This window comes from Papio anubis, chromosome 4, assembly GCF_008728515.1.
Source record: "Papio anubis isolate 15944 chromosome 4, Panubis1.0, whole genome shotgun sequence".
NCBI classification, from domain to species: Eukaryota; Metazoa; Chordata; class Mammalia; order Primates; family Cercopithecidae; genus Papio; species Papio anubis.
Window position 1 is genome coordinate 28740967 of NC_044979.1, and position 13093 is coordinate 28754059.

Genomic DNA, 13093 nt, shown 5'->3' on the forward strand with positions numbered 1-13093 from the left:
CTCCCTGGCTGACCTCCTGCCCAGGGCTCACTCTATGAGCATGGTCTCTGAGGATCAGGGCCTTTCCCCGTACACATCCCCATTTCCACTGACAATGGTGTCCTCGACCTCCGGTGCCTGCAGTAGGGTCAGAAAATAAAACTCTAGATTTACCTCAAACCCTCTTCCTAGTGCAGAAATATAGAAATAGAATGTGATCTACATTTATCATTTAAAACATTCTAGTAAATGTTTTTAGTTCTAGTAAATCTAGTTTTTAGATTCTAGTAAATCTAGTAAAAACATTCAAACCTTTTTTTTTTTTTTTTTTTTTTTTTTGAGACGGAGTCTCACTGTGTCTCCCAGGCTGGAGTGCAGTGGCGTGATCTCGGCTCACTGCAAGCTCCGCCTCCCGGGTTCACGCCATTCTCCCGCCTCAGCCTCCCAAGTAGCTGGGACTACAGGCGCCCGCCACCGTGCCAGCTAATTTTTTGTATTTTTAGTAGAGACGGGGTTTCACCATGTTAGCCAGGATAGTCTCGATCTCCTGACCTCGTGATCCGCCCGCCTCGGCCTCCCAAAGTGCTGGGATTACAGGCTTGAGCCACCGCGCCCGGCCTCAAACCTTTTTTTAAAAAGGTTAAATGTTTCATTTAACTCAATATATCAAAAATATTTCAGCGTGAGGTCGGGCACTGTGGCTCACGCCTGTAATCCCAGCACTTTGGGAGGTCGAGGCAAGCGGATTACCCGAGGTCAGGAGATCGAGCCCATCCTGGCCAACATGGTGAAAACCTGTCTCTACTAAAAATACAAAAGTTAGCCGGGCATGGTGGCAGGCACCTGTAATTCCAGTTACTTGGGGGGCTGAGGCAGGAGAACCAGTTGAACCTGGGAGGCAGAAGTTGCAGTGAGCCAAGATGACGCCACTGCACTCCAGCCTGGGCAACAGAGTGAGACTCTGTCTCAAAAAACAACAACAACAAAAATTCAGCATGTAATTCACAGTAAAAGAATAAGATAGTTTGTATTCTTATTTTTGTGCTAACTCTGAAATCCAGGGGGTATTTCACAAAGCACATCTCAATTTGGAAGCTACACTTTAAACATTTAAAGTGACACGTGGTCCTGCAAAACAAAGTTGTTTTGCAGAACAATTTACACTCGTTTTAAAATTAAATATTAATTAAAATTATATACCACGAAAAATGTGATGATAGCCACAGCTGGCTACCTATTCAGAAGCGGGGGCATAGCAGCCTCTCCGTGCAGTAGAGATCTTTAGAGAAGCAGGCCTGGCGCAGTGGCTCACGCCTGTAATCACAGCACTTTGGGAGGCGGAGGTGGGTGGATCACTTGAGGTCAGGAGTTAGAGACCAGCCTGGCCAACATGGTGAAACCCCGTCTCTACTAAAAATACAAAAATTAGCCGGGCGTGGTTGCACACATCCGTAATCCCAGTTACTCGGGAGGCTGAGTCAGGAGAATCGACCGAACCTTGGGAGGTGGAGGTTGCAGTGAGCCGAGATCGTGCCACTGCACTCCCGGCTGGGTGACAAAGCGAGACTCCGTCTCAAAACAAAACAAAAAACAAAAACCACAAAGCAGGCAAGTCACAAGAGCAAAGGAGCAACTTTGCTTGGGAATCTAGGGCAGAACCCAGAACCTCCCAATCCGCAGATCATGTTCCAGGGACTGGAAGGGTGGACGGCGCACCCAGTCCGGTCCCTGGGGGCGGACTGGGTGGCAGGGCCGGAGCTGGCAGTCAGGGGCGCCTGGGCAGCGCCTCGGGCCCTTAGAGGGCCGTGACTTCCGGGCCGTGAAACCGCGGCCGGCCCGGCCCCAGGGGGCCGGGTAGACGCGGGCCCCGTAAGGGAATCACTCTGTGGGTTACACCTGTCCTCCGCAGAATTCGAGCTGTCCCGGGCTCGAGGCGTGGACAGCGTAGCCCAGCAGGTGAGCAGAGCGGGGCGAGGAGGGCAGATTGGGTGGGTGGGATTGGGCGGGGCAGGCGGGGTGGGGCGAGGCTGCGGAGCCCCGCGGCCGTCCCCGCCTCGGCCACCAGGGGGCGTACGTGCCTCGTGCTTCGGCACCCGCTCGCGAGCGGGAGTCTGGGTGGGGCGGGGTCGGCCGGGGCGGGGCGGTCCAAGGAGCCCGCGGGCGTGGACCCCGGAGGCCTCTGGCATCTGCCCCACCCGAGAGGTGGGAACCGGGCAGGGAGGGACGTAGATTTCTCATCGACGTGACCATTGTAGGGAAAGAGCCCCCAAAACAGGGAGTTCGGTAGAGGCGTCAGAGCTGACATGGGCACTGCCGCAGTGCCAGCCACGGCTACCAAACCCTCCCAGCAGGGCAGGGCGGCCAAGGCAGGGGTGAGGACGAGAGGGGAGGTGGGCTGAACCGATCTGTCGGGAAAGGAGGAGGAAGGGTCATGAAAGCCTCACACATCGCTAGGAGAGGGCATCCTGGAGCAGGGGGCTGGATCAGGACCCGGCTGGATGGGAAGGAGCTGGTTAAAGGGAGGGCACCCGGGTAGGGCGTGGCCCGGGCTGTGCGGAGAGCGGGGAGTGGACTCGGGGAGGGGTCAGCGTTCTGGCTGGCCCAGGGGCACGTGACCGGGGGGCACGGTGGGAAAGGGGTGGGATGGTGGCGTGTTGGCTTGGGGCCAGGTCAGGCATCAGAGGCACAAAGCAAAGGATACAGAAAGAGGGAAAGAGAGAAAGGGAGAGGCAGAGACCTGAAGCGGGAGGGCGGGAGGCGAGGACAGTGGGTGGGGCTCGGGCTGCAGGGCTGGAGCCTGGGGGACCTGGAGCACAGGGGCAGGTGGAAGGGACGGGAAGGATACCTGGGCCTGCAGGGCGTTCCCTGCGGAGATTGATTGAGTGAAGACTGTGGCGTCCACCTTCAGGGCTCTCTCTAGCTCCCTCTTTCTGTCTCCTATCATTGCTCTGGGGGAAGCCAGCGGATTGTTTTGAGCTGCCCTCTCCTTTGGAGTGCCCCACCTGGCTGGGAACCGAAGCCCTAAACCAACAGCCAGCAAGAGTTGAGGCCTGGCGACAACCGGCGCGTGAGCCAACAGTGGATGCCCGGACCCGGTGCAGCTAGGAATGGCTGCAGCAGGCCGCATCAGCGATCCTGAGCCGCAGCAGCCTGGGAGCAGCTTCCCGGACTCCTGACCCTCGGAAACTGGGAAAAAGATGGGAATGCGGGTTTGCTGCTTTAAGCTTCTAAGTTTTGGGTGTAATCCATTATGCAGCAATAGATACCTAATAGTCTGGTTTTTCGGAACCACTGTATTTTCCCCATACTGCTTATCTCTTAACTAGGTTTATGTGAGATAGAAAAATAGGCCAGGCATGGTGGCTCACACCTGTAATCCCAACAATTTAGGAGGCCAAGGCAGGAGGATCACTTGAGCCCAGGAGTTCCAGACCAGCCTGAGCAACATAGGGAGACCCATCTCTACAAAAAATTTAAAAATTAGCCCAGCGTGATGGCACACGCCTGTGGTCCCAACCACAAGGGAGGCTAAGGTGTAAGGATCACTTGAGTCCAGGAGGTTGAGGCTGCGGTGAGCCAAGATCATGATATTACACTCCAGCCTGGGCTGCAGAACATGACCCTGTTTCAAAAAATAATAATAATTTGTAGCATATTTAAGGCACTGCTATAAATTTTTTAATTTTCTACTTATTACAACTAAACCTAATCTTAAACGATTCTATAATAAAGACTGGAAATAAGAATGGAATGGGAAATTCATTTCCTATTCTTTCTGTCTGTCATTCTAGCTTTGACTTCCATTTGCAAAGCCACTTCCTGGTTCAATATAGCTGCTGAGGCTCCAGAGAAAAAATGCTCATCTCAGCTGACAGTTCCTTTTTTTTTTTTTTTTTTTTTGAGACAGGGTCTCACTCTGTCATCCAGGCTGGAGTGCAGTGGTACAATCCCGGTTCACTGTAACCTCCACCTCCCAGGTTCGAGCGATTCTTCAGCCTCAGCCTCCCGAGTGGGATTATAAGCACCCACCACCACACTCAGTTAATTTTTGTATATTTAGTAGAGACGGGGTTTCACGATGTTGGCCAGGCTGGTCTTGAACTCCTGATCGCAAGTGAGCCACCCACCTCCACTCCCAAAGTGCTGGGATTACAGGCGTGAGCCATGGCACCTGGCCTGACAGCTCCTTTTAAGGAGTCTTGGAAGCCTCCCTCACGCTTCCACTTAAACCTCTTGGGCCAAACTGAGCCACAGGCCCACACCCTGCTTCAGGAATGTTGGGAAATATACTTCTTCACCTGGGCACACTGCCCCCTTGAATAACATTGGGGTTCTAGCGTAACGTGGACCTTGCATCTTTGGAACAAGTCAGCTCTTTAAAAAATTGTGAGACAAACAGTAAGTAGTATGTTATGATATGAATAAATTATTATTATTTTTAGAAAGGATCTCACTCCATTGCCCAGGCTGGAGTCCAGTGGCACAATCATAGTTCACTGTAGCCTCGATCTCTGGGGCTCAAGTGATCCTCCCACGTCAGCCTCCCAAGTAACTGGGGCCACAGGCGCACGCCACCATGCCCAGGTAATTATTTGGGGTTTTTTTTAGATGTGAGATCTCACTCTGTTGCCCAGGCTGGTCTCAAACTCCTGAGCTCAAGCCATTCTCCTGCCTCAGCCTCCCAAAGTGTTAGGATTATAGGCGTGAGCCACCGCACCTAGTAATTTTTTTTTTTATAGGTGATAAAGGTATTGTGTTTTGTGATAGTTATTGTGTTTTATATGATATTGTGCATATGTATATATTTACTAGCATATATGTTCAAAAATTACCTGTTGGAAATACTTACTGAATTTATGGATGAAATTATGTGTCCAGATTTGTTTCAGAATAATCCAATAATGGGGTGGGAAGTAATAGAAGAAACAAGGTTAGCCATGTGTTAAAGCTGAATGACGGCTACGTGGCTGTTCTTTAGACCATTCTCTCTTTTAAATAGGTTATACATTTTTCATAACAAAAGTTTATTTAGTCTGTTTTTTTGTTTGTTGGTTTTTGAGATGAAGTCTCGCTCTGTTGCTCAGGCTGGAGTGCAATGGCACAATCTTGGCTCACTGCAGCCTCTGCCTCCTGGGTTCAAGCGATTCTCCTGCCTCAGCCTCCCAAGTAGCTGGAAGTACAGGTGCGTACCACCATGCCCAGCTATATATATATATATATATTTGTATTTGTAGTAGAGAATGGTTTACTAGAGAAGAGTTTCACCATGTTGGCCAGGCTGGTCTCGAACTCCTGACCTCAAGTGATCCACCCGCCTCAGCTTCCCAAAGTGCTGAGATTATAAGCATGAGCCACTGCACCCAGCCTTTGGTCTGTTTTTAAGTAAAAGTCTTAAGGTCTATATTTGAAATTTTGCAATTCTAAAAAATCAGGATTCTATTAATATTACTAAGGAATAGGAGAGGTTGGCTTTGCCAACATATAGAACAGGCTCTGTCACAGTGATTAGCAGTGGACCCCAGTCCTTAACTGGCAGAAGTGGGCCAAATGCCCCTTGATCTGATGTCCTCCCTCCAGGCTTTGCCACCAGCTAGACCCCTCGATTGCCTGGGACTTACTGGATCCTGTGTGTGGCCAGATTTGCATTCCAGGCCTTGGAGAAAGGGGTTTAGCTGGAGGCATATGAGACCCTGGCCCCAGTCCCATGCAGTTTATAATTTATTTGAGCAACCATCACAAAGCAGCAACACCCACACTCCACGTAATCACTCCAAGATAGCAGCTAAGTACGTGGCAAAGTGCACGTGTGTTCTTTCAATGAGAAGGGTGAGGCCAAGGTGTGACACCTGGAGGAGCAGGCAGGGATGAACTGGGGAGTGATAAGGAGAGGAGACCCATCTGAAAGAAGAGCATGGGATCAGGAGGCTTTGCTGAGCCTCGCTGCCAACTGCATGGCCAGGGGGCTGAGGGAAACAGGCTCTGTGCCTGTTTCTGGCCCTAGCAAAGGAATGTGGTGTTCGAGATAAAAAGGCGAGCCACAGAGTCTCCCTGTTAACAGTGACAGTCATAACAACAGCAACAGCAGCTAGTGTTTTAATGTTTCAGGCACCCAGCTAAGGGTTTAACTGACAGCAAGGCCATGAGGCTGGTATGATTGCCCTGCAGTGGACACCTGTTATTTCTGCCTGCCCAGCATCTGTTCCCCCTTCTTCTGGTATCAGTACTGCAATGCTATTTGAGGGAACAACCCTGCCTCCCTCACCTCATCCAAGTGGTTTTTGGAAGCTAACTCCAAAACTCCCCGTCCCCGCAGTGGTGGAGCCCTCTGACCCAGCCAGCCAGTCAGGCCCCCTACTCAGTTCAGAGAGGAGCACGGGACTGGGGCTTCTGTTGAAACCATTGGGAAAGAGAAAAGCCTTTTCCCTCTGGGACTGCAAAGCTCCGAGCTGCTAAGACTAGAGCCAGGTTGCGGAGGGCCTGCCTGAGAACCTCCCTGGACTTCTCCTTTAGGGGAAAACATCAAGCTCCTTCCTGTCATTTGCAATCAATAATCCTGAGTAATACACATCTTTAGTATTCAAGTGCAGTTACAAGCCCAAGGTTACCATGTCCTCTTAGAGTCTGCGATAGCCAAAATGAGAAAGGCCGTATCTTGAGCCTTAGGAAGAGAGACTTCCAAAAGTGTAGATAAAAGAATTAATCTAGGCCGGGCGCGGTGGCTCACGCCTGTAATCCCAGCACTTTGGGAGGCCAAGACGGGTGGATCACGAAGTCAGGAGATCGAGACCATCCTGGCTAACACAGTGAAATCCCGTCTCTACTAAAAATACAAAAAATTAGCCGGGCATGGTGGCGGGCGCCTGTAGTCCCAGCTACTCAGGAGGCTGAGGCAGGAGAATGGTGTGAACCCAGGAGGCGGAGCTTGCAGTGAGCCGAGATCATGCCACTGCACTCCTAGCCTGGGTGACAGAGCAAGACTCCATCTCAAAAAAAAAAAAAGGGAATTAATCTGAACCTAAGCTTTAAATAGAAGAAGGTGGAACTACTTCAATTAAAAATGGTCAATGGCCAGGTACGGTGGCTCACGCCTGTAATCCCAGCACTTTGGAAGGCCAGGAGAGGTGGATCACTTGAGGCCAGGAGTTTGAGACCAGTCTGGCCAACATGGCAAAACCCTGTCTCTACTAATAATACACAAATTAGCCGGACATGGTGGCATTCACCTGTAATCCCAGCTACTCGGGAGGCTGAGGCAGGAGAATCACTTGAACCCAGGAGGTGAGGCTGCAGTGAGTCAAGATCACGCCTCTACACTCCAGCCTGGTGACAGAGTAAAACTGTGTCTCAAAAAAAAAAAAAAAAAAAGATGGCCAGTTGACCATACAGGTTAATCTCACTCCTCCGACACCAAAACTCCATTAAAATGACAGTAGAGGGTTACAAAAACAGGCAAGGCACATAACCCACAGACACAAAAAGTAAGGAAGAGTAGACATCGGCAAACCAACAAAGCACAACAACAAAAAGATTCTTGTTGTTTGAGCCGAGAAGTTCCAGGTCACCGTGAGCTATGATTGCGCCACTGCACTCCAGCCCAGCGGACAGTGAGACCTTGTCTCTAAAACAAACAAACAAATTGAAAACTGGAAAACAGGTGTACTTGTAGTAACTAACTTAATAGATTAAAAGCAAAACACTGCAAACCCCCACCCCAAAGATGAGTGGTTCCAGGTTCCTCTGATCAGTGAGGGGTAAATGAAGGACTGTGACAGGTTAGGTTGAAAGCTTAAGACAGCGTGTGCGGTGGCTCATGACTGTCATCCTAGTACTTTAGGAGGCTGAGGTGGGCAGATCACTTGAGGCTAGGAGTTGGAGACCAGCCTGGGCAACATGGCGAAACCCCGACTCTACAAAAAAATTAGCCAGGTGTGGTGGCGTAAGGCCTGTAGTCCCAGCTCCTTGGGAGCCTGAGTTAGGAGAATCACCTGAGCCCGGGGAGGTCGAGGCTGCAGTGAGCTGTGATGATGCTACTGCATACCAGCCTGGGTGACAGAGTGAGACCCAGCCTCAAAAAAAGAAAGCTTAAGACATTTTGGGGATCTAGAGCTCCTCCCCACCTTTGTGTACCCAGGCTACTGACCCGTTCCCAGCTGAGCAGAAGACTAGAGGATTCTGCTAGGAGGGGATATGGATACAACTGAGAGGAAATTACCATACCAAAAATCTAGGTTTCAAGTGAAAGTTAACGTGAGGAATGGTATCACAGTCTCCCTCCCCGACTCAGCTCCCACAAGCCTGGCAGCCAGGCTTATTCCATTCAGGCAGGAAATGGAAGGGCTCCTCTATAAGTGCTCAGACCAACTCAAGAGGAAGGACCCAAAGGTACTAACATTAGGAGTTTCCCAATGAAACAGCCCAATCAGATTACAATTGGTGAAGGTCACTGGTTGACAAGCTCACCCGTGCATGCAGCTTCTAATCAGCTTTATTTTCATTTTATTGATTGATTCATTTTATTTATTATTATTATATTTTGAGACAGAGTCTCGCTCTGTCGCCCAGGCTGGAGTGCAGTGGTACAATCTCCGCTCACTGCAAGCTCCGCCTCCCAGGTTCACGCCATTCTCCTGCCTCAGCCTCCCAAGTGGCTGAGACTACAGGCACCCGCTACCACGCCCGGCTAATTTTTTGTATTTTTAGTAGAGACGGGGTTTCACCGTGTTAGCCAGGGTGGTTTCAATCTCCTGACCTTGTGATCCACCCGCCTGAGCCTCCTAAAGTGCTGGGATTACAGGTGTGAGCCACCATGCCTGGCCTTTTTAAATAATTATTTATTTATTTATTTATTTATTTTTCAGACAGAGTTTTCATCTTGTTGCCCAGCCTGGAGTGCAGTGGCATGATCTCAGCTCACTGCAACCTCTTTCTCCCAGGTTCAAGAGATTCTCCTGCCTCAGCCACCCGAGTAGCTGAGATTACAGACCGCACACCACCACGCCCGGCTAACTTATGTATTTTTAGTAGAGACGGGGTTTTACCTTGTTGGCCAGACTGGTCTCGAATTCCTCAGGTGATCCACCTGCCTCGGCCTCCCAAAGTGCTGGGATTACAGGTGTAAGCCATCACGCCCATCCTTAATCAGCTTTAAAAAAATATGAATAAAGCAAGATTCAATTATATGCTATTTATGGGAGACATATTTTAGATTTAAGCATACAAATAGGTTGAAAAATTTTTAATGGAAAATGATACACACAGTAACCATAAGAAAGCTGCAGTGACTATACTAATATCAGACAAAATAGACTTTAAAACAAAATATGGCTGGGCGCAGTGGCTCAGGCCTGTAATCTCAACACTTTGGGAGACCAAAGCTGGCAGATCACTTGAGGCCAGGAGTTTGAGACCAGCCTGGCCAACATGATGAAACCCCGTCTCTACTAAAAATATAAAAATTAGCCAGGCATGGTGGCAGGCGCCTGTAATCCCAGCTACTCAGGAGACTGAGGAAGGAGAATCACTTGAACCTGGGAGGCAGAGGTTTCAGTGAGCCGAGATTACGCTATTGCCCTCCAGCCTGAGTGACAAGCAAGATTCCATCTCAAAACAAAGAAAATATGTCACTAGAAAATAATCGGGGACATTGTATAATGATAAAAAGGTCAATCCATCAGAAAAATATAACAATTATAAACATGTACCTAAAAACAGAGCCACAGAATATATAAAGCAGAAAACAGACGGAATTCAAGGGAAAAATAGACAATTCACAATATAGTTGCAGACTTTAATATCCCACTTTTAATAATAGATAGAGCTAGGCCGGGCGTGGTGGCTCAAGCCTGTAATCCCAGCACCTTGGGAGGCCGAGACGGGCGGATCACAAGGTCAGGAGATCGAGACCATCCTGGCTAACATGGTGAAACCCCGTCTCTACTAAAAATACAAAAAATTAGCCGGGCGAGGTGGCGGGCGCCTGTAGTCCCAGCTACTCGGGAGGCTGAGGCAGGAGAATGGCGTAAACCCGGGAGGCAGAGCTTGCAGTGAGCTGAGATCCGGCCACTGCACTCCAGCCTGGGCGACAGAGCGAGACTCCGTCTCAAAAAAATAAAAAAATAAAAAATAATAGATAGAGCTAAACAGGTAGATAGGCAGAAGATCCATATGGAAGCAGAAGACTTGAACAACACTATAAACCAACCAGAGCTAACTGACATCTGTAGAATACTCCACCCAACAACAAGAGAATAGACGTTCTTCTCAAATGCACATGGAACATTCTCTAGGATAGATTATACGCTAGGCCACAAAACAAGCATCAATATGTTTACAGGGAATGAAGTTGGACCAAGGATGTTTTCTGTTCATAATGGAGTGAAGTTTGAAATTAATAACACAAAGAAATTAGGAAAATTCAAAAATATGTGGAAATTAAACATATACTCATAAGTAATCAATGGGTAAAAAAATAGACCACAAGAGAAATTAGGAAATACTTTGAGATGGATGAACATAAAAACTCAACATGCCAAAATGAATGGGATGCAACTAAAACAGTATTTGTAGGGAAAATTATAGTTGTACCTGTCTATATTTAAAAGGAAGAACAACCACAAATCAATACTCTTAAGTTTCTGCCTTAAGACACTCGAAAAAGAGGAAGAAACTAAGCCCCCAGCGAACAAAAGAAAGGAAAGAATAAGGATTAGAGCATAAATTAACGAAATAGAGAATTTAAAAAAATAGAGGAAATTAACCACACCAAAAGCTGATTATTTGAAAAGATCAACAAACTTGACAAACCTTTAGCTAGACTGACCAAGCAAAATACAAACTAACTAACTAACTAAAGGGGGGAAAAAAGAGAAAAGAAAAAAAAATTATGAAAATCAGGAATGAGAGGGGGGACATTACAACCTCACAGAAATAAAAAGGATGACCTATAAAGAACTCAATCAAATTTACAAGAAAAAAACAAACAACCCATCAAAAAGTGGGCAAAGAATATGAACAGACACTTCTCAAAAGAAGACATTCATACAGCCAACAGACACATGAAAAAATGCTCATCATCACTCTCCATCAGAGAAATGCAAATCAAAACCACAATGAGATACCATCTCACACCAGTTAGAATGGCAATCATTAAAAAATCAGGAAACAACAGGTGCTGGAGAGGATGTGGAGAAATAGGAACACTTACACTGTGGGTGGGACTGTAAACTAGTTCAACCATTGTGGAAAACAGTGTGGCGATTCCTCAAGGATCTAGAACTAGAAATACCATTTGACCCAGCCATCCCATTACTGGGGATGTACCCAAAGGATTATAAGTCATGCTGCTATAAAGACACATGCACACATATGTTTATTGCGGCACTATTCACAATAGCAAAGACTTGGAATCAACCCAAATGTCCATCAGTGACAGACTGGATTAAGAAAATGTGGCACATATACACCATGGAATACTGTGCAGCCATAAAAAAGGATGAGTTCGTGTCCTTTGTAGGGACATGGATGCAGCTGGAAACCATCATTCTCAGCAAACTATTGCAAGAACAGGAAACCAAATACCACATGTTCTCACTCATAGGTGGGAATTGAACAATGAGATCACTTGGACACAGGAAGGGGAGCATCACACACCAGGTCCTATTGTGGAGAGGGGGGAGGGGGGAGGGATAGCATTAGGAGATATACCTAATGTAAAAGACGAGTTAATGGGTGCAGCACACCAACATGGCACATGTATACATATGTAACAAACCTGCACGTTGTGTACATGTACCCTAGAACTTAAAGTATAATTTAAAAAAAAAAAAAAAAAAAGGACGGAGCTCAGTGCAGTGGCACATGCCTGTAATCCCAGCTACTCGGAAGGCTGAGGCAGGAGGATAGCTTGAGGCCAGGAGTCTGAGACTAGCCTGGGCAACACAGTGACACGCTGTCTCTAAAATAAAAGGAAAAAATGAAAAGCGAATACTATGAACAACCATATGACAACAAATTAGACAACTTAGATGAGCTTGAGAATTTACTGGAAAGGCATAAACTAACAACTCAAGAAGAAATAAAATATCTGGATAGACCTATAACAAAAAGCTTGACTTAGTAGTTTGAAAACTGTCCACGAAGAAAAGCTTAGGCCAAACCAGTTTCACTGGTGAACTCTACCCAAAATTTAAAAAGGAAATAATACCAAATTTTGACACTCTTACCAAAAAATAGAAGATAAAGGAGCACTTTTCAATTCATTTTATGAGGCTAATAGTATTGTAATACCAAAATCAGACAAAGATATCATAGGAAAAGAGAACCACAGACCAGTATCTCCTATGAATACAGATGGAGGAATCCTCAGTGAGATACTGGCAAACCAAAACCACTAGCACGTGAAAACCATGACCAAGCAGGATTTATCCCAGGTATGCAAGGTCGGCTTAACATGGGAAAATCAATTAATGTAATACATGTATTACTAGAATAAAGGACAAAACCCACATAATCATCTCAATAGATGCAGCAAAAGCATTTGACAAAATTCAACGCCCTTTAACGATAAAAACACCTGACAAACTAGGAATAGAAGGGAAATGTCTCAACCTGTAAAGAGCATCTACAAAGACCATCTTTTGTAGATGTAGATTTTTTTTTTATAGCAGAAAAAAAACAGAAAAAAAAATTCTGTTAGAATGAATGAAGAAGTTTAGCAAAGTTGCAGGATACAACTAGCATCATGCTTACTGGAGAAAGACTGAAATATCTCCCCTACATCAGGAACAAGACGAGGATGTCTGCTCTTACCGCTTCCTTTTTTATTTTATTTTATTTTCATTTTTTGAGATGGAGTTTTGCTCTTATTGCCCAGGATGGTACACAATGGTTTGATCTCGGCTCATTGCAACCTCTGCCTCCCCAGTTCAAGTGATTCTTCTGCCTCAGCCTCCCTAGTAGCTGGGATCACAGGTGCCCACCACCACACCTGGCTAATTTTTTGTATTTTTAGCAGAGATGGGGTTTCACCATGGTGGCCAGGCTGGTCTCGAACTCCTGACCTCAGGTGATCCACCCGCCTCGGCCTCCCAAATGAGCCACCACGCCTAGCTGCTCT